Below are 27,993 nucleotides of genomic sequence, written 5' to 3'. Positions count from 1 at the left end.
TGGGAGGGAGGAGGCACAAGTGGGTATCACGGTGCCTGCCCCTGGGCTCAAGGGCAGAGTTGCCAGTGTCCACTGGGAGCAACACCGGAGTCTTACCAGCAGTCACAAGGACCACTGGATGGTCTCAGGCCTCAAGAAGCCGCTGAGGGGAGTACCTCCTTCTTTTGTCCTGGCTCCTGGGCTGACTGGCAGGCTACAGCCATGGCTGACCTCTTTCTGCTCCTTCCTTTCCAGCCACCTTCTCCCACTTGGCCTCGGACCCTGATTCCCATTTCCTGATGGCCTCTGGAGGAAGCCACATCTGTGCATGTTCTTGCTCTGGGTACTAACCTCTCTCCCTCACAAGTTCCTGCACCTGAGGAGGGACACAGTGACCTTACTTACAGTTACTCTGAGTTCCGTATCTCTGGCCATTTCCCTCTGTGCCAGCTCTTCTAGCCATCTTCCCTGTCCTTTCTCAGGGGCTGGACATTACTTTGTTATCACTGAGTTAAAAATGTGTGAAGGAAAAGAGTAGACTATCTTCAGGCCTTCTATAAGAGTGTGTCCCTTATCAATACCAGTTGGACAGTTACACTGCCTTCATATATTGGTAATTGAACATAGAGGTGTAGGTATAGGACATAATTAACACCCTTGGTTATAGTTATGTCACTATATATTTTTTATTCCACCCCTTCCCTTAAATATGCCATGTTTCCTACTACACGTTTCAGTAACTTAGAAGGAATACAGTGATTGCTTAACGTTGTTCGCCTGGGATTACCTAGAATGTTGTTGTGCTTACACAATTGACTGCAAAACTCTAGCTGGAGTGTTTGACCTTCTGCTCTCCAGGGGTCGGACCTCCTGCTGTGACCTGCACACATCTGTTCAACTGTGGTGCTCACCTGGGACTTGCACCTCTTTAAGGTGCTTACATAAATAAGCCTGACTATAAATGAGGCCAGAAGTCACTTGTAGAGCTAGGAATGATGGAGCGAAGAGACTCCAGGCTCAAATGCAGAACTAACAGTATCTTGTTTGGTGCCTGCAGACACTGGGGATTTGAAGGGACCTAAGTCATTGGTCTAAAGGATCTGCCTAACACATATTTTTCTTTTGTGTTTTTCTTAGGCCACACCTGGCAGTGCTTGGGGCTTGTTCCAGGGTCACTCCTGCATGCGTTTGGGGGACTATATATTCTTAGGGGAACATGCAGTGCTGAGGATTGGACCAGTAGCTTCTGCATACAAATCATTTGCTCCAAATTATGTGCTCCAGCCCTTTGAACCATCTCTCTGATACCCTGACTTGCATTTCTGAGAATGTCTTCTGTAGCATCAACATTTGATCAATAATTTTGAGTGCTATATATAACTCTTGGATCACAGTTATTTCCCAAGAGTGAATTTTAATGCTTTTACTTCAAAAACCAAATGTTTACAGCTAGCATAGAACTGGAACAATGACACAATCCATTTGGGACCGTGATTTTTTATTTTTAAGTTTTAAAACATCTTGCCATCTTATTTTCCTTATTAGCTTCTGTTCCGCAATATAGAAACCACTTTTCTTGAAATTTTGTTATTAGCAGCACAAAATAGACATTTTTTTTTCTTTTCTCAAAATAATCATTTATTTGTCCTTTCTAAAATAGCTTCTCATCTGATTGTGGAAACTCACTCTTTGCTGCATCTTTCCCGATGAATTCTGTGGGTCTTGCCCTGTTCACTTGTCTTTTAAGGAGATGTTTTCCACTGCCCATCCCTGACCAAATGCAGGATTATAAGATCAATGCCACAGTTTTGGAATCCCTTTATATTCTGCTTGAGGAAGGCTGTGTTCAGAAAATTGACCTGTATGAGGGGATGGAGTGAGCCAGGATCAGGGACAAAGTGCTGTGTCATTTCTGATGGGGCTGTTGAGTTAAACAACTTCAGAGATTTGTTCATCTTGGCCTATGGTTCAGGTTCAATGGTTTCTAAGCATGGTTACACCAGTCAAATCACAATCTTTAGGAAGAAGGCTTAGGCATCAATGTTTCTGTTTTAAAAATAAGCTTTTAGTAAGGCCATATTGGTTTATACCTTTATTAAAGACTCAGGTGTGTACATTGATTAATGTACATTTTGTAGATGTGGTTCCCACCATGTTTAGTTTTCTTCCATCACCCTCTTAAAGATCCTAAAGGTCCTCCCGTGCATCTAGTTAGAGAGTTATTTCTAAGTAACTGCTGAAGGTGGCTGTGAATGTGTTCCTAATAGCCACTGCATCAGAATACTCACCCCTGCTGACTCAGGCACCTGAGAATAATGACTGATGGGATGCTTGTCAGCAGTGATGGAAGTGGCATTAAATGTTTTCCCTTTTTCTCACAGCTTCTATTGGTCTTTACCCTTTTCTCATCTTCAGACTACTGAGCAGTCATAAACTGACAAAAGGTTTTTGCAACTTGAGCCATTTTACTACTGTCTGGTGGACTTTATGCGTTATTTTCCACACAATTAGTAGAAATAAACCTCTGGCATGTATATTTTAATCTATTTTTAATATGTATCCTATTGGGTTCTCATAGTTTTTATATTCCCTTAGATATTTTAGTTATCAATTAAAGGGAGAAAGTTGCTTATGGTTTATAATAATTGCAACCTTTGATGAAGATTCACATCTCACCTTCAGAAGAATTTTGAGATGTAGTGATTTCCATTTATAAATGATCCTATGGTAGCCATCTTGCCTGGAAAGCAGTTGAATTGCAAAAAATGATAAAATGAAACTACCACATATTGTGGTAGTTACGGGTTCAGAGGAAAGGAGGAAAAGAGAAGGACTGATACAAGGCATTCTACTCAAGACTGCCTATCTCCCCCAACAGTTTGCTTTCGAGTTTTTCCACTTTAAGGCAGTGTAAAACTTCATTTAGTCGAATCCCTATTTTGCCTTTTGACTTTTGATCTTTTCCCAAACTAGGACTATGCACTACGATACTCTCTCTCAGAAATCTAGGCTGCAGAAGCCAGTCACAACACCTCTCAGTCAGCAATTGTGAGAGTAAACAATACCCTACTGTGTTCTGTGCTTCCAGAACTTTTGCATTTTGTTTTGTGTTTTTGCACCTCAACATGATGACTGCAGAATTTCGATCTGTTTCCAATAACCAGCATTTTGTTATAGATTGGACCTTATATTAGAGATGATTTTCTATTAACATTTAAGGCCAGGCTAAGTTAAACAGTCTAGGCACGTTCAGTGTGTTTTTAGCTTATAATTATGTTTAGTGGGCTTATCAGGATGTAACCTCATCATACATACAGAAAAGTCTTTGTTACAAGTTCAGATCTACTCAAAACTGTGGTGGATGTGAGCCAAGGCTGATGATAAAACTGAAAACTAACTCCCTGCAAATATTATATAGAATAAGCCAAATTAACTCAGTTCCTCTGTTCTTTCAGCACTTATTCCCACCATTCCTAACAGTCATGGACTTGATGATGAGTTCAGATTTTTGTGCTCATAAAATTTAAGGGTTGGAATTTCCTCTCATTGTGTGTGGATTTGTTTGCTTAAATGGTCGTGAACTTCCTGGAACTTGGTTTGCCCTTGGTACCTTTTGGAAAATAATCTCATACTTTCTGCAAGTTAAGTAGATCCAGAAACTTCTCCTATTTACCACCTTTTTCTGGGGAACTATATCTTCATCCCTCTCTTGTTGCATCGTTTAAAGGTTACTTCAATGTTAAAATTTATTTTCTTAGCTTTAATGAAATATATTTTAAATATTATATATATACCTAAGATACATGGTGTTTTGATATGTATTTTTATTATGACTTGGTTGTTTTAATCCAGCTGCTTAGCAAATTAATTACCGTTACCTTTATTTTTGTGGTGACAAGAGATAAGATCTCTCAGGAAATTCCAAATGTATATTATACTATTATTAACAATAGTATGATGTCTATTAGATCCATGGTGTCTATTAGATCCTCCGAATTTACTCATCCCACTTAACTGAAATCTTGTATCATTTTGTTACAAAGGAAATAAGTAGGGAGGAGTCAGATAAGGAGGAAATGAGGAAGGAGGAGCTGGACAATCAAAACTTCCTGTTAGTTTCTCACGTACAGTCCAGTTGCTCAGTCTAACACTGCAGAAATAGCTTCAGGGGCTGGGGATGTCAGAATACTGAGTGGGAGGTGAGACAGGTATGGGATTCTAGCTAGTTCATCATATTCATATGTGATCTGATCAGTGAGTTGCCAATCAAAATCAGAAGGGCTAAGGGGTGTTCATGTGAAGCCATATAATCTCAAGTTACAGCATAGGGAGAATAGATAAGGAGTAAAGAGAGAAGTGTAAGAAAGAAGAAGCAGGGGTGGAAATTGAGGTTGGTGTCTCAGAGGCAGAAGTTGGTAACACTGTTGCAGCTGAAGATGGCATCAGTCAGAAGCACTATACCAATCTGAGCCATAAAACTAAGAACTCGAACACTAAAGACAGTGGCCAGCCCTGGTCAGAGTGCTATGATGACACACAGTCCACAGAACCCAAAGTCACATCTTCTATAACACGGTGACCAACATCCTCTCATTTTCCTTAGACAAGCCCCTGGTAGCCATCATTCTAACCTCTGCTTTGTGATGGCATAAAATGTTTTCTTTTATGTTTCTGGCTTATGTTGTTTATCATAATGTCTTTTAAGTTTCCCCATGTCATCACAAATGGAAGGATTTCCTTCTTTTCTTCTTCGTTCTCCTCCTGTTTATTTATGCTGAGGCTTGAATCCAGGTTTTACATCTGCAAGGCAAGTGATCTACCATCATCATCATCATCATCATCATCCTGTTGATTGTCGAATTTCTCAAGCAGTCTCAGTAACGTCTCCATTTGTCCTAGCCCTGAGATTTTAGAAGCCTCTCTTTACTCATCCTTCCCAATGATACCGCATTGGAGACTCTTTCAGGGTCAGAGGAATGAGACCCAGCATTGTTCCTGGTTTTGGCATATGAATACACCATGGGGAGTTTGTGAGGCTCTCCCATGTGGGCAGGGAACTCTAGGTAGCTTGTCAGGTTCTTCCAGAGGGAGAAGTAGGCTATAAGATGTCGAGTGGCAAAGAAGCGGCCACAAGCTTCCAGGAGCTTGGTTTTAAGTCACTGGATGTTGGCGGTTGGTGGGATTACAGGGTGCTGGGGGCAGTCTCTGGGTGTGACCACCTAGGTACTGGCAAATGGGAAATCTGGGCGGAAGAGGCCCAGTCCCGATCCGAGCAGGCTTGGAGGTCTCAGCCCCGGGTCCCACACACTTGGGTTCTTCTGCCGGTACCTTCATGTGTGAGGCTCATCGAACATGTGGAGAGGGGCCTTGAGCATGGCTATGGCTGGGTTCCAGAGGTCTTCGGCTGCTGGGGCTCTCTGCTCAGGGTGGGGAGGGAAACTCAACCCAATCTCTCCAAGGGACCCCGGGGAAGACAGCCAGGCGCGCAGGCAAGAGACTCTGTCAGTGATCTGCCACTGAATTATATCCCTGATTCCTACTTTCTTTAGTCTGAATAACAATGTGTTATATACCTATTTTATTCATACTCTCAATTTACTAAAGAATACAGTACGTGTTTAAATTTTAATTTTCTATAGTTTTGGTGGGAGGAAAGCTGGAGCCCATCCCCTCCGAGGGGCCCTGGGGAAGACAGCCAGGCGTGCAGGCAAGAGACTATCTGCATCACTCTCTTCTGAGAGCTTGCTTTTAAGTCTCTCCCTGGATGTTGGCTGTTGATGGGATTACACACACCTGGGTTCCTCTGCCAGTACTTTCATGCATGAGGCCTGTCCGAACGAGGACAGGAGGGCCTGTCCTCCCCACCCCGAGCAGAGTTCCTGGCAGCCCAAGACCACCGGAACCGGAACCTAGCTACAGCCATGCTGGAGGCCCCTCTCCACACGTTCGAACAGGCCTCATGCATGAAGGTACCGGCAGAGGAACCCAGGTGTGTGTAATCCCATCAACGGTCAACATCCAGAGAGAGACTTAAAAGCAAGCTCTCAGAAGCAAAGGGGCCGCGTGATATCTTTAGCTTCCTTCTCTCTCTGGGAGAAACTGGCAATCTTCTGAGAGTTTCCTGCCCACATGGGACAGCTTTGCAAGCTTCCCATGGTGTATTCATATGCAAAATCCAGTAACAAGCTGGATCTCATTCCCCTGACCCTGAAGAGCCCCCAGTGCAACATTGTTAGGAGGGCCGAGTCAAGATGGACTTCTAAAATCTCAGGGAAAGGACGAAATGAGATGTTACTGAGCCTGCCGGAGAAATCGGTGATTAACAGGATTAACGGATTAACGGATAATGGATAGTTTTGGTAATGTGACAACTACATAACAATGAAGATTCACGCATTACAGAGCACCTAGCTAATTTTGGGTTCCTGTAGATGGTGTGTAAGAGTAGGGTATCAACCACCATATGTACTAAGTGCTATTGGCCTTTATTTTTTTTAACTCATGTCAGTTTATCTCCATGAATTGAGTCTTTAATGCAATCTTCAGACCAAAGGCAATAGCAAAGTTTGTATCCAAAAGAGAATCTCAATTGCCACCTCTTCCAAATCTCTTTTCTGCATCTCTTCTCCTCTTCTCCACCTCCTTCTCTTCCTCTCTTAACATAATAATAATGAATTATTAGTATTATCCCTGCTCTTTATCTATTCTTCTCTTTAGTTAGCTACCTCTATGTGATTCTCCAACTGTAAAGATTAGATGGATCATACAGAGAGATGATGGTGTGTGGAACATATGTGTTTATAAGCATAAACTTTTTAAAAATCATTTCATGTGCCCTTATGCAAATAAAATCTTGTAGAACAATCAATTGGATTACAGGGGTTTATAAAATGACCAATCCAAAGTCTTTATTATCTGACAACCGTCCCCCCACCACTTCCCCTGCCACTCCCATAACACTCCCCCTTTAGGATTAAGTAGTGCTTTCAGTATATTTTGGGATATGGAGTGAAGATCCGTTTTCTAGGAAGGGATGCTGCTTCTTTGATGGTATTTATTTATTTCTTTATGTATCTGTCAAGGGGTTGCAGTGGCTAGCAAATCAGATTCCCAAATGGTTGGTAAGACAGACAATAGTAGAAAGTGGTTGAATAAAATGATTCTTTTGGAGTTCTTGGATTTTAGGAAGAAAATTTTGGTTATGAAAAAAGGAGCAAATATTAAACTTTCTCAAGAATGGCAGTAGAACAGTTGAGAATTTATCGCCATTGACAAGGGCACCCTTCTACATGAGTATAAATGGGATTAAAGCAGGGATGTAAGGGTACTTAGCAATCAGAAGATGAGGTATGCATATGTGTATACTCTATGTATATTTATCTGAAGCTTTAGAGAGACACATTAGGCTTTTTGGATGGTGAGATGGTAGACTCTATCCCTGCTGGAGTTGGGGTTCTCACTGTCCAACATTAAAGAACTTTCTGACTCACAGCTTTCGCCCACCATTTGTGAGGAGACAATTTACCTCTTCACCCAATAATAATGAATCCAATTCAGGATCCTGGGATACTTGATGACTGTGGGAATAGAGATGAGGACTGGAAATGGCTGCTTCCAGAGAGTTTGTCATTCTGTTGGATGTGTTTCACTTTGGCAAGTTTTAATTACTACACAATGACCTGGGAGATAGTGAGGTTATGAGAATACTTGGGTTTCAGGAAGTACTAACTGACCATACACTCCTAGAGCCTGTTGAATTGAGCTGTGGGGTGAGAATGAAGAGGAGGGTGAGAATATGCCTTTTCAGAAAGGACTATTTAGAATCTGATAATAGATCACTAAGGGTGAAGGGTTACCCTTACTGGGCATTTGAGGAGCAAAACTAAAGTGGAAGGTGCATTGTATATTTGAAGAAAATCCGGAGGAAGAAACTTTGAAGTTTCCTGACTTAATTTTCGGACTGGCCTAATTTTAAAAGGTCTGATTTATTCATCCTATTTTTCCCTTGTGATTGGGATCTCTAGGTCTCAGAGCTTTGACTAACTAGGTTATCTCTGTGGTAACAGAAGGGCCATTGTCACTTTGAATAGTACGGAGTAAGCTGAATATGGGAATTCTTTTCTGGAGAAGTGTCTAAGTTACTTTTCTCTCCTGGTCCTGGTCTCTCCCTCCAGTAAAGCTATGCAGCATGGGGAGCTAGAATTTGAAACCACCTTGTAAGGCAACTCTGTTAACGTCAACTTGCCAGTCTTCCCTGAGATAGGAACCATCCCTTTGCAGACTGCTGATTAACTTGGGACACTGTGGATTTTTGTAAACATAGATTTCATAAGTTTTATACATCTGGTTCAAAACCATAAATAGTAAAGACATAATTATTGGGGATAGGGAGTTTGTCCTTTCCTAATTGACAGGGGGTGTATTAACCAGCAGTCTTAGACATTTTAAACCTACCAATATCTGTCTGTCAAAGAACCAGCATTTATAACTACACCTATGGACTGGCACCAGCATTGGAGTCCAGTGGCATAGAACTTTGATGGACTTCTAGAAAAGTTTTTTTGGCATGTACAAAGCATCAGTCTTCCAGAGAAATCTATTATTTTCTTCATATCCTCTTGCCAATGTCCAAGATCACTTCTTCTCCTATGTATAGGAGGGACAGGTGTCCCGAGATCTGTTTGAGGAACAAAAGCCAAGACATTGTCAACAGCCTAAGTCTTCTGGGCAGCCTTCTCGTCTTCTTTATCTGTTTTTCTATTTCAGGGAATTATGAAATAATTCTCTCATCATGCTGCTCTCTCATCGGTGACCTTGGCAATGTGTAATAACAACTTTTGTAGGTATATATACAACTTTTGATGGTTTGTGTATCTCAGAGTCTAACTTACTGAAGCTTTCCTTGGCAGTCAGAGATTATTTTTCTTTCCATAAAACAAACAAAGCAGAATAAGTCACTATCATTGTCACTGTCATCTCGTTGCTTATCAATTTGCTCAAGTGGACACCAGTAACATCTCCATTGTGAGGCTGGTTACTGTTTTTGGCATATCAAATATGCCATGGATAGCTTGCCAAGTTCTGACATGCGGGTGGGGCGAAGGAATCGAACTCAGGTTGGCCACATGTAAGGCAAAAGCCCTACCGGCTGTGCTATCGCTCCAGCCCAAAGCAGAACAAAAGAAAAAAAAAAACAGTTGTAATCTGCATAGATAATAACTGACTTGCTTTCAGTTATAACGCCAAGGCTCTGGTCAAGGTTACCAGAGAGGGTAGCTGGGTCAAATCTCCCTTGCGTTAAATCATCACCCCCTGCAGTCAGGATGCCTACTGCATATCCAGATCTACAGGTGCCTTTTTCTACAAATGAACTTCTTTTTTAAAACAAATTTATTTATTGAATCACCATGAGAACAGTTACAAAGCTTTTGTGTTTGTTTGATTCTTGGTTGTACAATGATCAAATTCATCACGAGTGCACATTTTCCACCACCAAAAACCCCAGTATACCGATCATCCCACCTACCCCTGCCTGTGTGGCTGATAATTTCCTCATTTCTCTCTCTCTACTTTGATCACATTCAAGATTTTGACGCCAATTCCACCATTGTTATTTGGAATTTTCCCCTAATACTTAGACCTCAAGAAAGGTAACATTAGACAAATTGTTTTCTATTGCTGGTTATAAATAGCATGATCTTAGAATTCTAAAATTTTAATAATTAGGTCTGGAGAGATTTCTACCAAGAGCCACTCGGTTCTGAAATTCATTTGTGTGTTTCTGGGATCATGGCTGCTAAGGAGCTTAGTAAGTAGCCGGGGGCCCTTCGTGGGTGATATCTCAGGGTCCTATGGGGCAGGGGATACAGAACTTCTATCTGTAAACAAAATGAGATTCAGATTTGCCAGAGGGCTACCCGACAGTTTAGGCCTGCTGGAATAAGTACTTGGGTTCAAGGGTTTGCAAATAAGAGAGTTCTAATTGTGAGGACAATTCTGGCATAGGAAATAAAGTAGTCGGATTTAAGGTGGTACATAGCTTCAAATTTATGTTTTGAGTTTTACAATAGAAGAGCATTACACCTGAGGAGGCAGCAATCTGTCAATCCAAAGCTGCCTTTTGTTTTTAAAAGTGGCTTTACTTGGTGCAAGGCATAAATAAAAACATCCCCACACTAAACTTAATTTAACATGTTGGTGCTGATGTGTACCACCAGTGGCTCACAGCTGAATGTCACATCAGAAAGACTGTCCCAACAGAAATGAATAACGTTGTCAACATTTTGTTTGGCACCAACCAACAAAACAGAGCAGTATTAATGAAGCCACTGGACGTCTTGATGTAGAGACCACAGTGCTGGCCTCCCCTTGCTAAGGCCTCCTGTCCTCCAGAGCGGTGGTGGCTACTTCACTCACACAGTGAGGTCATCCTGCTATGACCGGATCTAGGTTTTTTTGCACATCACCCACTGGTCACTGATTTGTGCCTAACTAGTGAGTCAAGACTCCCAAAGCTATCCCTACCCTCTCAGAAACATCCAGATGGAAAGACTTGTCAGTTTGTGATAAAGAAAAAGCTGGGTCTGCTGCTCGAGCTTATTTTTAAGGCCAGAATAGCAACTTTCTGTTCTTGTCCCCAAAAGAACAGAATGCCACCTCCATCCTTCAGGCTTTCATACAGAGGTCTGTGTATCTTCCCATATTAAAAGTTCCCCATATTGGCAATATCCTATTAAGTTCCCAAAGACTTTGAGATGCCTTTTGATTGTGGGCATGGGGATGTCAAGTTTAAATCGGCAGTCTTCCTGGTTCTAAGGTCCTGGACACTAGAGTTAAAATTACCACAAGCTATGTAACCTATTGTTAGTTGAGCTATACCTTTGTTCATTGTGACTTTATAGCCCCTTGTGGCCCCCAAATTAAGGGTTTCAGTGTGTTTTTTTTACCCCCATGATCTGCAGGGGCTTTGTGGCAGCGCAATATCTTGTAGCCTACTTCTCCCTCTGGGAGAAACTGGCAAGCTTCTGAGAATTCCCTGCCCACATGGGACAGCCTTGCAAGCTTCCCATGGTGTATTCATATGCTAACTCCAGTAACAAGCTGGATCTCATTTCCCTGACCCTGATTGAGTCTCCAGTGTGACATCCTTGGGAGGGCCAAGTCGAGAGAGACTTCTAAGATCTCAGGGAAAGGACGAATGGAGAGGTTACTGACCCCGATCGAGAAATCGACAACTAACAGGGATTTCGTGATTTGTGATTTCGTGATTCGTGACCTGCAGGGGATTGGATTACAGGTTGTTCATGTACTAGATACACTTTCTCTCTATTAGATGGAAATCTTCCAAGTCTTTATTCAGAGGTTATTCCTGGGGACTATCCCCAAAGCCACGAGGAAGTATGGCCCTAGTGAGATGTGTGGACCGCTTGCCACGTGCCACCAAACAGTAAATAGCCTGCTATAGAAATACAGAAGGAGGAATCTTTTAGACCCGAAAATAACTGGGAATGTGATCCTTTGGGACAAATTCCAGGAAGGAACAGCACTGGCCCCGGTCAGAACTACTTCTGCTTGTATGAGTCCCTGCTCTTCCAATATCAGCCACAGTGGCATTTTCCTTTTGAGTTTTGTTTCATTTTATTATTTTTCTTGGCATTTTCTTTCCCAAAGAGTTTCTGGGAAGGCCAGAGATGGTCAGGACGGGTTTAAGAGCAGCAATCCAGAAGCCAGCTCCTCTTTACTCCTTCACTCCTTTACTCCTCTCCACCTTTTCTTCTCTGGACTTGTTTATATAACTTGTCCATGCTTCTTAAATGTTTCTGCTGTCTGATCAATTATAGCCTGTGTTTCATTTAATTGAAGAGAAGACCAGCTGGAGCACATATATAAATGATGGTATGTGTGATGACCACTGGACAGACAACTAGAGCCATCTGAGATGTCCATGTACTACTAATCAGAGCGCTCGCTTATCTGACTCCTTTGCTCCGTCACATTGCCATTGGTTTTTGTCTTCTTCACAACACCTCCAATAAGTCTACTCCACCATTAGATGCCATAAATGTACCTATTTGGTCAATTATTGATTGTTGCTAAAAGAAAATAGTTTTCTGTTATTTTGTGTAATCAAAAAATAAATTACAAAAGACTACAGTGGTTCTCTTTTGCCGCCTGCATTCGGTGGTCTCGGGCTGCTTCCCCCGCCCAGGAAGGTCGATGACAATGGGCGGATGAAAGAGGGAATGAAGGCCAGGCTGGTTGGTGTCAGTTGCAGTTTATTCCATTCCCATCTCCCTTCTCCTCTGGTTTTCCTTTGGATCTTTCCTCTCCCTGATCTCCCTCATTGTTATCTTGGGTCTAGCTCCTTCATTCTTCTCCTTCCTGTTTCTGCTGCCCCCAGCCCACTCTTACAGCCTTAATTAAATCCCAAATCATGAGGGGTTGGGATGGTAATTACATGGAGGTGTGGTCATACAATCAACAGAGGTAATGTCCTTCCCTCAGGGGAAGCTTCTTCTAGGACAGATTCATTAAGAACCAAGAGTGAAATTCCATCTATGGATGTATTTCTCCTTTCCTCAGTCCAACAACATATAAACACTCATAATATTAGTCATTTTGTATGGACACAGTAAGAGATGTGTTAAATTTATAGGATTACTCTCTTGGGATCATCTTGCTACAGATATCAGACTATAGTGCTCAGGCCAGATTAGTCTTTCCTAACTCTACCAGATGGGCTTGAGTGATAGCACAGGGGGTAGGGCATTTGCCTTGCACATGGCTGGCCCAGGTTCAATTCTTCTGTCCCTCTCAGAAAGCCTGACAAGTACCGAAAGTATCCCGCCTGCACAGCAAAGCCTGGCAAGCTACCCATGGTGTATTCTACATGCCAAGAACAGTAACACGAAGTCTCACAATGGAGACGTTACTGGTGCCTGCTCGAGCAAATTGATGAACAATGGGACAACAATGTGATAGTGATACAGTGAACCCTAGCGAGGTCCTAATTCAGTTGTTACTTTTTGGATCAAGACAGAATTTGTCCATGACCATGCTTTTGACTTAGTTAAGTATTGTGGCACTTTGGCCTGGCCCATTTCGATGCCAGGGTAGCTTTTAGCTTGCCTGGGTCCATCCAGTCCCTTGTAGGGACCCTGCTTTTGGGGTGCTAGGAACTAAGGGCAACTGAGGCTTAACTTGAGAAAACAGATGCTCAGGAGTGAATACTATTCAGAATCAATTAATTCCCAAGTTACAAAAGCATAATATTAACTGTCTTCCTGAGTCTATACAAAAAGGACATTATTCTGAAGTAACTATGCAAAAGCCATAAGGAGAGGAGAAAGGCAATATTTAACTTACATTTCAAATCCAGTGTCCTTAGAAGGATCTGTCCTTATAAGATAACAGAGTCTGATTAGGAGAGACAAGAGATAGATCAGTTGGGGAAGCAGAGCACAAAGAGGTTAAGAAAAGCAAAGGAATGGGAGTGACTCGGGAGCACTGTGATGGGTGTAATCTGAGAAACCTAAGCTCCCTGTGGCAAGGGAGAAAGGACAAACCAATGGTAAGCCTAAAATGATTAGAGCAGTAGTCCAACACTAATTGAGACTATTTTAATGTGGGCTGGAGCGATAGCACAGGGGGTAGGGCATTTGCCTTTCACGCAGCTGACCCAGGTTCAATTCCTCTGCCCCTCTTGGAGAGCCCAGCAAGCTACCAAGAGTATCCCACCCACATAGCAGAGCCTGGCAAGCTACCTGTGGCACATTCGATATGCCAAAAAACAGTAGCAACAAGTCTCATAATGGAGACATTACTGGTGCCTGCTTGAGCAAATCGATGAGCAATGGGATGACAGTGACAGTGACAGTGATTTTAATGTGAATTTAACCTAAGAACTGATTGGTTAAAAAAAATTCATTATAAGTATCTAGTTCTGTCTTAGATGTTCAGAACAAAAATGTAAATAACCACTTCTGTGACAAGTATCAAATTTAAAGCAAAAAGAAAAGTGTACTCTTTAGGAAAAAGAACTTTATTTTTAAAAAGCAAACAACAATAAAAGAAATACAAAATATAGCATCCCACAGACTCATTTTTAAATGTCCCCTTATATGCTATAAAATTATAGGTGGAAGGTTGATGTAGCCATTTTCATTGTGAATTTTCTCTACCTGCATGATACTCTATGAAAGAAAGTTTTGGAAATCAACTGATTCATATATAAAAGGCTCAGATTTATTATAAGACTTCTTGGAGACATCTAGATTAGTTTCCAATTGTGCCATAATTAAGCACCACAAACAAAATATTTTAAATGACTTGAGTTTATTATTGCACAGTTTTGAGAAATAAAGTGTGAGACCAAGCTATTGGCAAGTTTGGTTCATTCTAATGATTGTGAATTTGCTTCTGGTTTCTCTTCTAGGTTCTGATAATTTTCTTGTAATTTTTCACATTCTGAATTGTTGATTCAATTCTTTGCCTTCATGTCGACATTGCAGCTACACTGTATCTTAATCATATAGTTTTCCCTCTCTACATCTCTCTGTGTCCAAATTTTCCCTTGGTGTATGTGAGAATTTATGTTCGATTAAGATCCATAATAATGACCTCATTTACACAGCACATTGATTAGCTGTGTAAGATTTTATTTCCAAATAGGATTACATTCTGAGGTACTAAAGGTTAGTACTGCAACTTGTTAATTGTTGAGTGATATAATTCAGCCCATTACAACAGCACTAGCTTTGTATTTTGCTAATACAAAGCCCCACACTTGCAATTTTGGGGAGAACTCAAATGGGAATGTTCTCAGCTTCTTCCCATTTACTTTTCTCTGAATGGCAGACTCTCTGGATGACTTTAGCCTGCTAGATAAACCGAAGGAAGAATAATGTTAGGATAGACAATGGGCCAGAAACTAAAATAACCTATGACTAAAAGTGCAGAGAATGCAATTTCTACTCTGTGCTCAGGGTTGACCCCTGACCTTGCTTGGGATGGGGCATATTCATTGCCAGGATTGAACTGGGGTCAGTGGATGCGAGGCAAGTAGTTGCCTTCGCCCCTGTCCAAATATTGGTATCTTTCTGGTTTAAATGTTAGTATCTAATCCATAGATTTATTTTGAGGATTGCATGGAATAATGTATGGCAAGTTTTATCTAAAAGCTGAATATATGAAAGTTTTAAATGAATGTTATTTAGCATTAAAAATTTTAAGGGTTGGAGAGAGAGCTCAGTAGACTGGAGTGCATATTTTGTTTAAAGAGGATCTGGGTTAAATCCTTGGCATCTATGGTCCCTTGAGCACCACCGGCAGTAACTCTCAAGCACAGAGCATAGGATAGCCCCAAGTGCTACCAGGTATATCTCAAAATTGGAAATAAAAGCAGCTTTGTTTGAAAAAGTTGTTTCATATTCTTTGCTGCCAAAATAAAATATTTTAATCTTGAGCTCATTAAAAACTATAGGACTGGAGCGATAGCACAAAGAGTAGGGCATTTGTCTTGCATGCGGCCAACCCAGGTTTGATTCTTCTGTCCCTCTCGGAGAGCTCGGCAAGCTACTTAGAGTATCCTGCCCGCACAGCAGAGTCTGGCAAGCCACCCATAGCATATTGGATATGCCAAAAGCAGTAACAACAAGTCTCACAATGGAGACTTTACTGGTGCCCGCTTGAGCAAATTGATGAACAACAGGACAACAATGCTAACAGTGCTAAAATCTATAACATGAATATGGATATAATATTTTATTCTATGTTGTGCTTCCTCTAGTCCTTCATTTCTCTTTTCTCCAATTCTGTCCCTTTAAAATTTCAATTTACTCTGTCACCACAATTTATATTGTCATCCCACTAAGTATTTTTATTAGCCCTAAATGATATCATGACATAGATTCATATTCTACATCTAGAAATTTATTTAGGAGAGATGTTTTGTAAGAGATCTGGTGATATGGCTTACTGTTAGACCTGAAGGCACGAGTTGATAATTTTGATTCCTGTCTCTACTATATATTACCAACTGTGATCCTGCCACTGCTGCTGTGATCCCCAGTACCACAAAACGTGAAATTACTGGTACACTGAAACCAAATCTGTCATCTATGAAGAGGCCCTCACCAATTGTGTATAGTGGCTCTACCACTCGGAACCATCATTCCTGGGCCAGTAGACTCCAGTGTTTGGAAGAGGAGTGGTTTGGTTCACACTTGGTGGATGGAGGGCTGCTCCTGGCTTAGTATTTAGAGGTCACGACTTGGGATGGTTGGGAAACTGTTTGGAGTGCTGGGGATCAAGCGTCAGTCGGCCATCTGCAAGGCAAGAACCATCATCTCTGTGCTATCTTTCCAGGCCAAGATTTTGGATTTAATATACATATATATTTAAAATATATAATATATATTAAATAATATATCCTGCATGGGAGAGCCCAACAAGCCCCCTGTGGCATATTCGATATGCTAAATGCAGTAACAATCACTGTCACTGTCATGCCATTGCTCATAGATTTGCTCAAGCGGGTACCAGTAACGCCTCTATTGTGAGACTTCTTGTTACTGTTTTTGGAGTATTGAATACGCCATGGTAGCTTGCCAGGCTCTGCTGTGAGGGCAGGATACTCTCAGTAGCTTTCCAGGCTCTCCGAGAGGGGCGGAGGAACTGAACCTGGGTTGGCCACTGTGCAAGGCAAACAACCTACCTGATCTGCTATCGCTCCACCCCACAGAATTTACCAAATAGCAACAATAACAGGTCTCATTCCCCTGACCCTGAAAGAGCCTCAAATCGTTGGGAAAGACGAGTAAGGAGAGGCTGCTAAAATCGCAGGGCTGGGACGAATTGAGATGTTACTGGTGCCCGCTTGAGTAAATCGATGAACAATGGGATGACAGTGATACAGTGATATAGTAAATCCTTTACTAAGTACCATAAGTGAGAAACTACTAGGAAAAGAAGGTGGAAAATAGTCAATAAAGAAATGAATAGTCTGCAAAGACATGGCAGAGAACTAAAGAATTATTTCAAGAGGTAAAGTATAAGAATAATCGGAGTTACTGAAGAACAGAAAGATAAATGTGATGTAGAAACAACAGTTAAAGAAATCATAGATGGAAATTTTTCAGTGTTGAGCATTACAGGCTCTGATAGACCTAACTAGGAAAACTCCAACAAACTTTATATTCAAAATACCAAAATCCAAAGACAGTGGCAGAATATTGAAAGCATGGTGAAAAAAAAGGAATTTACATACAAAGGAAAGCCCATAAGATGTACAGCAAATCTATCAAATGGGACTCTACAAGTCAGGAGAGAATGTAGAATGTAGTATATATAGAGAATGTACTGTAACACTGTATCACTGTCATTCCATTGCTCATCAATTTGCTCGAGCGGGCTCCAGTAACGTCTCCATTGTGAGACTTTTGTTGTTACTGTTTTGTCATATTGAATATTCCACGAGTAGCTTGCCAGGCTTTGTCATGAGGGAGGGATACTCTAGGTAGATTGCCAGGCTCTCTGAGAGGGACGGAGGAATCAAACCTGGGTTGGCAACGTGCAAGGCAAATCCCTTACCCTCTGTGTAATCGCTGTAGCCCAGAGAATGTACTATATGTAGAAAAACTCAATGAAATGAGCAAATGACCACAAATGAACACATCTGTTTTTATCATTCAGACTGAAGGAACTAGACAGGCTTAGGGAATTCATAGTCTGAGAGACAGTTTTGTAAGAAGCATTGAAAGTTTTTTATATGCCTGCCAAGGGGTCATGCTGAGGGGTGAGAGGATACCTGGGGATATTGGTGGAGGGAGGGGGCACTGGTGGTGGAATTGGCATTGAAACACTCTATGGTGGAAACAGCTCTTTTATTAACCACTTTGTAAATTACAGTGAGAAAGAAAATAAAGCGTCAGAAAAATACAAAAAAAAATGCACCATACATTTTTAGAAACATATACCCTACCAAGAGTAAGTTACAAAGAAATAGAAACTCTGAACAAATAATAAATAGGAGATTGAGTAAGAGATTGAGTAAACCCTCCCAACAAAGAAATACTCTGGATCAGATGGATTCATGAAAAAATTGTACCCAAAACTTAAAGAATTGATACTAATTCTGCTCAAACTCTTTGAAAATATTGAAGAGAGTAATAACTTACAACTTATGATGTAAGGCTAGAGTAGCCTTGGTACCAACGCAACATAAAGATAGTATAAAGATGGAAAATCACAGGCTAATAAATTCTTGACAAGATACTAACAAACTAAATTACATAATATATTAGAAAAGTTTACAATATGATAAATGAGAGTTACGCCTGGAATACACGGGGGATTCAACATAGACTCAATAAATGTGATATATCATTCCAATTTAATGAATGGTAAAAAATCATAAGAATATTTCAAAAAATGAGGAAAAACTTGAAAAAAAGCATCCAACATGCTTTTATGATAAAAAAAAACTCTCAACAAAGTAGATACAGAAGTAACATACCTAAATGTGATTGAAGTCATACACATCAAGTCCACAGCTACAACATGTTGTATGGTAAAAAGGGTGAAATTATTTGATGTAAGATCAGGAACAACAGAAAGGACCCAACGTTAGCACTGGTATTCAGTATCATATTAGAATTCCTTGAGCAATTGAACAAGGTAAAGAAAGAAAATGCATTTAAGTATAAAAGGAAGAAATAAAACTCTTTGGAAATGACATGATCTCATAAATAGAAAATTCATATTTAACTCTGAAGATGACATACATCATATATAGTAAAAGCTCGACTAAGAACTGTTAAAAATAAAGGAATTCAGTAATGGTGCAGAATTCAAAATGTAAAAATTTCAGAGAAAAATTAAGAGAACAATGCCATTTATAAGTACATGAGTGAGAATCACTGTCACTGTAGCACTGTCATCCCTTTGTTCATCGATTTGCTCGAGCGGGGACCAGTAACATCTCCATTCTGAGACTTCCTGTTACTGTTTTTTGGCATATCAAATGCGCCTTGGGTAGCTTGCCAGGCTCTGCTGTGCGAACGGGATACTCTTGGTAGCTTGCTGGGCTCTCTGAGAGAGACGGAGGAATTGAACTCGGGTTGGCCACGTGCAAGGCAAACGCCCCACTTGCTGTGCTATCGCTCTAGCCCAGATGAATAATACCAAGGAATATACCAAAAAAGTATCAATTGTATCATTTCTCATCCCGTTGATCTTCGATTTGCTCAAGCCGGTGCCAGTAATGTCTTCATTTATTCCTGTCGTGTGCTAGTGTAGTCCAATAGTATCTGCTTTACTCCAGGAACATGAAGAGCCTCAAACCATTCATTCAGGGTTTACATCAATGATCACTTCCTTGTAGAATGGTGAGATCCAGGTGGTGAATCCATGATACAGCTCTCGGAGGATCTTGATGTACTGAGTTTGAACGCCCTGTTTGACTAGGGCTTTGCTGACTGCTTCAGTCTCAACAGAATCTAAGGCCTTCTTTAAATCGATAAATGTTAGACAGAGCAGCATCTTGAACTCTCACAAAACTTCAATGAGCTTGGTCACCGTGTGGATATGGTCTATGGTGCTGAATCTTTTTCGGAACTTGGCTTGCTCTCATTGTTGCCCTTCGTCTAGTGTTCTGCATGTTCTATTCAGGATGACCAAAAAAGTACAATATTTATATCAAAAAACCTGAGACATTGATGAGAGAAAGCAGATACAAATGGAAAAATACCCAGACTAATGAATAAGAAGAGCTATTATCATAATGCTCACTTAAATAAAAGCCTAAAATGGATTTGATATAATTCTTATCAAAACTCCGTGAATTTTTTCATAGAGAAAAAAATCCTAAAATTCATATATTTAAATGAATCAACAAAGACAATAGAAAATGTTGGCAGTAAGTTCCTTCCTAATTTCAACTACACCACAAAGCTATAGTAACCAAATGATATGATAGTTGCATGCAAATAGTCACATTCAATAAAACAGATCAAGAGTTCAGAAATAAGTCTGCCCATATATAGTAAATCGATATTTGACAAGGGAGATAAAATTAAGCCTTTGGGGTAGGACAGTTTCTTCAGTATGTAGTGTTGGGAAAAAGGAATATTCACATATAAAAGATTGAAATAATACACAACTCACAAAATTTTACTGTAACTGAAAAAAAGACTAAAGTAAGACATAAAAAGTATATTACTCCTAGAAGAACTCAGGGAGAAACTCCTGCTCCAGCTAGTGGTATTTTTTTTTTATATGAAGTCAAAAGCATAAGCAAAAAAAGCAAAACTCAAGAAGAACTACTCTGAATTAATAGATTTTCCATAACAAAATAAAAAGTAACAAAATGAAAAGAGTATTAATGGAACAAAAAAGCATTTGCAAGCTACATATCAAATAAGGATATACTCACTCATGTTGACTATATGGTTGAAATGCAAACTTCACCAATGTTTTATTTAGTTTGACTTCCATTGATTTCTACTATGTTTAAGAAACATAATTAAAGACAAAAGGTTGAAAAATTAGGAGAACAATGCCATTTATACGTACAAGGAATATGACAAAAAATGTACACAAATTATATCAAAATTAAAGGGGCTGGAGCAATAGCACAGCGGGTAGGGCGTTTGCCTTGCACGTGGCCAACCTGGGTTTGATTCCCAACATCCCATATGGTCCCCTGAGCACCACCAGGAGTGATTTCTGAGTGCAGAGCCATGAGTAACCTCTGTGCATTGCCCGGTGTGACCCAAAAATCAAAAAGAAAAAAAAGACCTCACAAAATTAAACATGTATGATAATCTGTAATATTTTTTTTTGGCAGAATGAGGTTGGTTTGGAGCATTAAAGAGGCATACTTTAAAGTACTTTGCTATTTATGACAAAATTTGAAGAATGATTTCAGTGTAGAGAGATAAAGAGGTAAGTTGACTTTTGAAATACAAGTAACAGTTACCTGCTTTGAAAAATGAGGACCAGAGATCTAGGCAGAGAGAGTATTTATTTATAAGGAAAGACACATGGATGAAATGGTAAATCATGTTCACTGGAACACCAAAATTTTGAAATTATTGAAATGCAAGTTAAAAAGTGCTCAAAAAGGGAAAAAATGAAGACAGGATAAAGTTTAAAGATATTGATAAAATTTTAATTTTGCAATCTTTCCATTTTACAATAATGGAAAATCATATTCTTAATTTTTTCTCCAAGTTTAGTTTTTTTCTAAAAAAATTATATTAGTCTGATAAAATAATTTACTTGGATAGCTTCCTCTTTCAAATTACTTCAGGAGTAAGAATTTCATATCTTTAAGTTTTGTAATACATAAAGCCCTGATGCTTTCTATGGGGAAAGTTCACATTTCAAATGTAATATTTTGATGCCATGAAGTCTTTCTATTTCTTCTTTATCAGTTTTGTTCACCTTTTAGTCTACACTTTTACATATATTGGCACCTATTATATACTTTTAAATATATTCATAATCAATTTTTAAAAATCTGTTGTATTTTTGTGTTCTTGGTCATTTCAGAGGCTGTTTAAATTTCCATGATATCCAGCGTGTTAATCAATATTTAAAAAAATATGTAAATTTTATTTAATTTCCTAAAGAACCAGTTTGAAGTTGTTTATAGTCCTATCATCTGTTGCATTATGTTTCCTTAGATTTTAGTTTTATTTTATTTTATTTTGTTTATTTTTTCCTTTGGCTTATTTTAAGTCTCATGTTCTCTTTATAACATGTAAAGCTGAATGCTTTGCTTGTCTACTGTTTCATCTTTTAGGTTACCATTATTTTTGCTTTCTGGACACAACACAAATTTACATTTATGTTGTTAATTTATTTATAAGACTCCCCCACTGTATACTATAATCGTGTGCTGTTCAAAGATATTTTAGTCAAAGAAACCACATACACAAAAGTGATCTTTCTCTCTCTCTAGTTAGGTATGTAGCAGGCGATACCATTTAGGTTAATTGTTACACTCTATGACATTTATATAATGATGAAATCTCCTAGTGATGCGATTCTCAGAGCACACCTGCTGTTAACCACATACATAGTATGTTCTTTTATTTGGAAAAAGATTTAAAATATTTTGCTGGGGCTGGAGCGATAGCACAGTGGTAGGGCGTTCACCTTTCACACGGCCCATCTGTGTTCAATTCCTCCGCCACTCTCGGAGAGCCCGGCAAGCTACCGAGAGTATCTTGCCCACACGGCAGAGCCTGGCAAGCTACTCATGGCATATTCGATATGCCAAAAACAGTAACAATAAGTCTCTCAATGAGAGACGTTACTGGTGCCCGCTTGAACAAATTGATGAACAACGGGATGAAAGTGACAGTGACAGCTTCATATGCAACATTTATCATAGTACCTTACTCTTAATAGTGCTTCTATAAATATGTGCTGATGAATGGATATTTATAGTTGTGAATTGTGGTATACGTTAAATACATTAGGTTATTTATATATTTTTCTGAGCTGCAGATAGTATAGTAGCTTTGGGCATATTAAGGTATCAATGCAATTATCTAAGAAAAATTATTAAACTAATAATATCTTTGAGAGATATTTTCACATACAGCCTAGGGAAATCAAAATGTCTTTGGACAAACATATTCTGAAATGCTGAATGTTACAGAATCAGTCATGTATTAATAGTTTTTATGAAATCAATCTGAAGAGTTGCCTTAGATTTCTGCTGCAGTTAATTCTATGTGAAAGAATCATGGATCAATGTGACTATGAGACAGTTTTCAGTTTTTAATGCAGTAAGTAGCAACAAATTATCCTTAATTTCTGTCAAAATATCACAAGAATTTGGAGTCCGTTTGCCTTAAGTACAAATGTCAGGAGTTTTTCTAAATACTTCTGTGACATTGTCATTTTACACCTGTGACCTTCAACTTTCTTAACTGTAAGATTAGAATAATAGTACCTCTCTCTGCTCTTTATTGTTTTGAGGGTCTTATGAGATCATAATGTAAAGTTCTTAGCATGGGTCTGGCACAATGGAAGGGACTCTCATTAGTATGCTATTATTTTGCTACTGCTATTACCTATTTGGCTGGAGTGATAGCACAGCGAGTAAGGCATTTGCCTTGCACTCGGCCGACCTGGGTTTGATTCCTCAGCCCAGCAAGCTACCAAGAGTATCCCGCCCGCACAGCAGAGCCTGACAAGCTACCTGTGGCGTATTTGGTATGCCAAAAACAGTAACAACAAGTCTCACAATGGAGATGTTACTGGTGCCCACTTGAGGAAATCGATGAGCAACGGGATGACTGTTGCATTCTGATGTTGACAGTGCAGATGATTTAAATAAATAGCTATAAAAGAAAGAATTCAGATTTTGCAAATTTTTAGTCATATGTTTCAAATTCATGTCAAAAATTGGATGAAAAATAATTTTTCAATGTATCTCCTACAGAGGTCGGAGGATTTATTATGCATAAGCAAAAAAATATTCTAGGGGAAATGTGTGCAATGAAATGGTGATATTTACTGTTGTGTCATTAAAAAAGACAGTTATTGGGAAAGCTCATCCAAAGCAATAGTATGGGATGTTTCATAATTCCTGTGATAGAGAAACTGTATTAAAGTCCTATTGTTATGTATTGATTCACAACAATCATGCATAATAACACTTGACTACAGGGATGACATTGTGTGGGCAATAATTAATTATGTGACAGTGAGACTCTTTTGTCTGAATCATGTGAATTATCTATGATAATAGAGGAAAAGTCACAGTGCTATCTCCAGTGGAGAAATTTCATATATGCAAAATGCAAAATGCATACATGCATTTGAAAAATGGCTGTCAATAAGAAAACATGAATATGAATATCCGTATTTGTTAGAGCAAGTGTAAAATGCTTTTTTTTTTTCACCAATTACTGTTGCAGTTTAGACTGAATGAATCCAGCTATTTTGCTACTCTGCTGAAGTCCTCTTTTTTGAGCCTACAATGAACCTGTAATACTTATGGAAAGAGTTACCATAGCAACCTATATTGATGTCACAAGCTCAGGCTTCTGACTTCATTGCATAATGCAGTAGCAACTGGATTTGCAGCAGAAACACCCTGCTAAAGAACAAGTATCTTGCTTCACAGCAAAGAGGACAAAGGAAAACAGCAAGTTATAAGGGTTTGAATGCTGCATTGTGAGTCAGATTGTCTGAGTTCTTATTTTAACCCTGCTTCTCACTTGTTGCTTTGTTTTGAGTAATTGTGTTTACATGTGTGCACTGAGGTTTGAAGCAAAAAAAAAAATCCTATGTATGGACTAGACATAGCAGAGAAAACTCAATATTTAAGGCTTTAGTATTCTGTGGACATCTTATTAATGCTAAACTCCCTAAAAATAATTTGGAAATAAAGGAACTACTAATGCTTGTAGTAGGTATTCCTGTAGTAGATACCTAGTTAGCTCACAAAGGGTAAAGAGGACACTGAAAATAAAGCATTTAATCCTATGAGATTCTAGCCAGGGTTTTTAGTTTTAGAAATAGCTAAAGGGTAAAGTACATGACTGCCGTCCTAATCTTAATTTTAGGAAGAATGTAGAGAATTATTACAAAAATATGTAGGATTCTAGAGCTATAGATATTTAAGGATGTTTTTGTATGTTCAGAATGGAGAAGTGAAAGACTGATCTATTTAATGAGTATGATGCCTCATGTTTATACTATGTACATTAAATTATAAATGTATCTTAAGTTTGTCATGCAAATGTTTAATTCTCATAGAAACCAACTAAAATGGAAGATTTGCTAAGTTAAAAATGTAATTCTACAAATATAAATCTTATCAGATTTTTTTAGAATGGCCTAATCTTTCCACTTGGGCCTATAATCAATTCATTATGTCACTGGGTTTAGTTATTTTTTTAAATACACATTAAATTTCAGAATAAAGATATAGTTGGAAATTTATACATTTTCTCACCTAAAGTGAAGGTGGAAATACGATCTAGCATTTAATTTTATCTAAGGTAACAAGTTAGAACATACCCAATAGAACTATGGCCTTTCCACCCACTCTATCCATATGCTTCAAAATCATTCCAAGATATCAGTAAAAATTCAGCATGCAGTAAAGTTTCATTAGCCAAATTTCATGTTAAAGAACCTTCAGAAGATAAAAATAATTTGCGAAGTCTTGGGAGAACTGAAAGTTACTGTTGAAAATTGTTGGAAAAGGTAGAAATTGGGTCCATGATTTAGTGCAATTGGTTTCACATTATATCGCAGGACAGGTCATTTGTGTGAGTCTAGAAATAACCAGAAAATATTTCAAAGATCAGAATGTAGTATACAGTATTTCGTGGAATAGGTAAGAAAAAAATTTAGTTCTTGCATTGTGGACGTTAGTCTATCAAACTAATATGGTAATTATCTTATACTAGGATTTTACAATTAATATTTTTCAATACTTAAATGCCTCTTTTTATTAGTGTGAATTTAATTAACAAATTTTCATAGACTTTACCAATGAAAAAAGGTCTTGAATATTCTTAGTAGAAATGTTTTTACTTTTTTTACATTTTCTTTTGGTGTCACACTTAGCTATGCTCAGGTCTTACTCCTGGCTCTGCATTCAGGGATTACTCCTGAGAGGGAGTAGTGGGGAAAATAGAGGGTGCTGGGGATCGAATCCAGTTCTCAGGCCCATTGACAAAAATTAAACAAAAATAACCCCAGCAGTTTTCTAATTGTTTTTTTAAGCAGTGATCGTTATTTCTCATCTGAACTTGACTTTTTACCTTGTGCTAAGATCCACTATTTTAAAAACAACTTCTCTAATATCAGACTAGCCAATAACAAAATTAGAGCAGTAAGGAATGAGACTTGTCGAAGGAAGGAGCTTTAGTTTTTTTAATTTTATTTTCAAATGGAATGTATATAGATTTCGATAACTTTCCTATGGGTATTTAGGGGAGGGATCCATATCTCAACAACGCATTTTTCTATTACATTAGATTGTCCTGAAATACCTGTGGCTATGTAATCCAGAATCACCACCCTGATATGTAGTATGTTTTGTATATTTATGATTTTAAAATGTTTAGTTGTTTTGTCTTCCATCAGCCTCCATGCATGACCTCTTGGTAAATATCACCAGAGATTAGAGACATATTTTATGAGTTTTTTTTTTATTTAAAGGAGCTAACCTTTGGTTTTGTTTTTTGTTTTCATTATCAAAAGTTACTGGTTTAAACAAACTACCAATTACTTATGATTTGTAGTTTAGTAATTCAGCTTGAATTACTTCTACCCCTTCCTCCCTCCCTCCCTCCCTCCCTCCCTCCCTTCCTTCCTTCCTTCCTTCCTTCCTTCCTTCCTTCCTTCCTTCCTTCCTTCCTTCCTTCCTTCCTTCCTTCCTTCCTTCCTTCCTTCCTTCCTTCCTTCTTGACTGGGTATATCTGGTAGAACTTGGTGTTTGGTCTGGAAAATCCAAGATAGAGTATTAATACTTCTTGCAAGTTGAGACTCCAAGGGTGTATCGATGACAGGAAATAGAAGTGGAAATTTCTCTTAAGGACTAGAAATTGGTTAAAGCAATTGACTTGTCTATGGCAAATCATGGCATCCATCCCTGGCAGCGCTTGTGGTTCCTGAGCATTTCCAGGAGTGATCCATGAGTACAGAGCTAGGAGTGAGTCCTGGGCACTGCCTGGTCAGGCCCCAAAACAAAGCAAACAAACTAAGTATCTGTGATACCAAAGTACCATCTAATTTGATGAGACCTTTTGTTCGGAGTAATTGTAGACCAAAGATTCAAAGGGAGGAAAAGTAAATCATTCCTACCAATAGGGTGTGTGTGAAATAACTGAACACGCTATCTTTATGCTATCACATTTAATTTATATTTTATATTTTAATTTTTCATGTAGATAGTCTATTTTTTCTTTATTCCTTCTGTTTTCTTTGTTTATGTCATTCTGTCTCCCATTCTTAAGTCAATTTTTTTCTTAGTTTCCACATTTCTTCTATTATAGGCACTGAAGTGTATCATTTCCTTCAAATTGTTATTACTTTACATTTCTAAGTTTTAACTATACTGTGATTTTGCTCTTTATTCGGTACTCAGAATTTTCAACATTTCATTATCACTGTTCTTCTAAACTATGAGTTCTTTTAAAACTGTGGTTTTAAGATTTTAATCAGATTTGGTTATTGTAGTGTATTTGCTTAGGGCAAAAGATATATCAATGATGGGGCTGGAGTGACAGTACCTAGCAGTAGAGCATTTGCCAGTAACCCCTGAGCATCACTGGGTAGCACTGTAGCATCGGCATCCGGTTGTTCATCGATTTGCTCAAGCGGGCACCAGTAACGTCTCATTGTGAGACTTGTTACTGTTTTTGGCATATTGAATATGCCATGGGGAGCTTACCAGGCTCTGCTGTGTGGACGGGATACCCTCGGTAGCTTGCCGGGCTCTCCAAGAGGGATGGAGGAATCGAACCCGGGTCAGTCGCATGCAAGGCAAAAGCCCTACCTGCTGTGCTATCGCTCCAGTCCAAGCATCGCTGGGTGTGACCCAAAAAGCAAAAAAATGAAAACAAAGCAAAAAATTGAAAACAAACGAACAAACAAAAGGCATATTGATGAGATGTAATTCTTGTTCCTAACAAGGATCTTGGCTCAAACAACAACAATAAAAAAACATTTGATAAACTCTGGGAAATTTGAACGGTAACAAGATATTTGAGGAATAGGTAGTGGTATTTTCAGTTACAAATATTTAGGGATAAATTTGTTTTTTGAAAAAATTCTGGTGGTATTGGGTAGACAGATAATTAAAAATAGCTATGATTTGAGTAATTGAAGACAGCTTAAGGATACATGAGCATTCTCTATGTACTCCATATATTGTCTATGTTAGGAAAGTTCTATTAGGATATGTTAAAAATGTTTCACTTTAAGAAATAAGTACCAGGAGGTTGACCTCATGGCTTGGAAGCTGGCCTCACATTC

This window comes from Sorex araneus, chromosome 4 (genome assembly GCF_027595985.1).
Source record: "Sorex araneus isolate mSorAra2 chromosome 4, mSorAra2.pri, whole genome shotgun sequence".
Classification (NCBI taxonomy): Eukaryota; Metazoa; Chordata; class Mammalia; order Eulipotyphla; family Soricidae; genus Sorex; species Sorex araneus.
The sequence above is the reverse complement of the archived record's forward strand: the minus strand, read 5'-3'. Positions refer to the sequence as shown.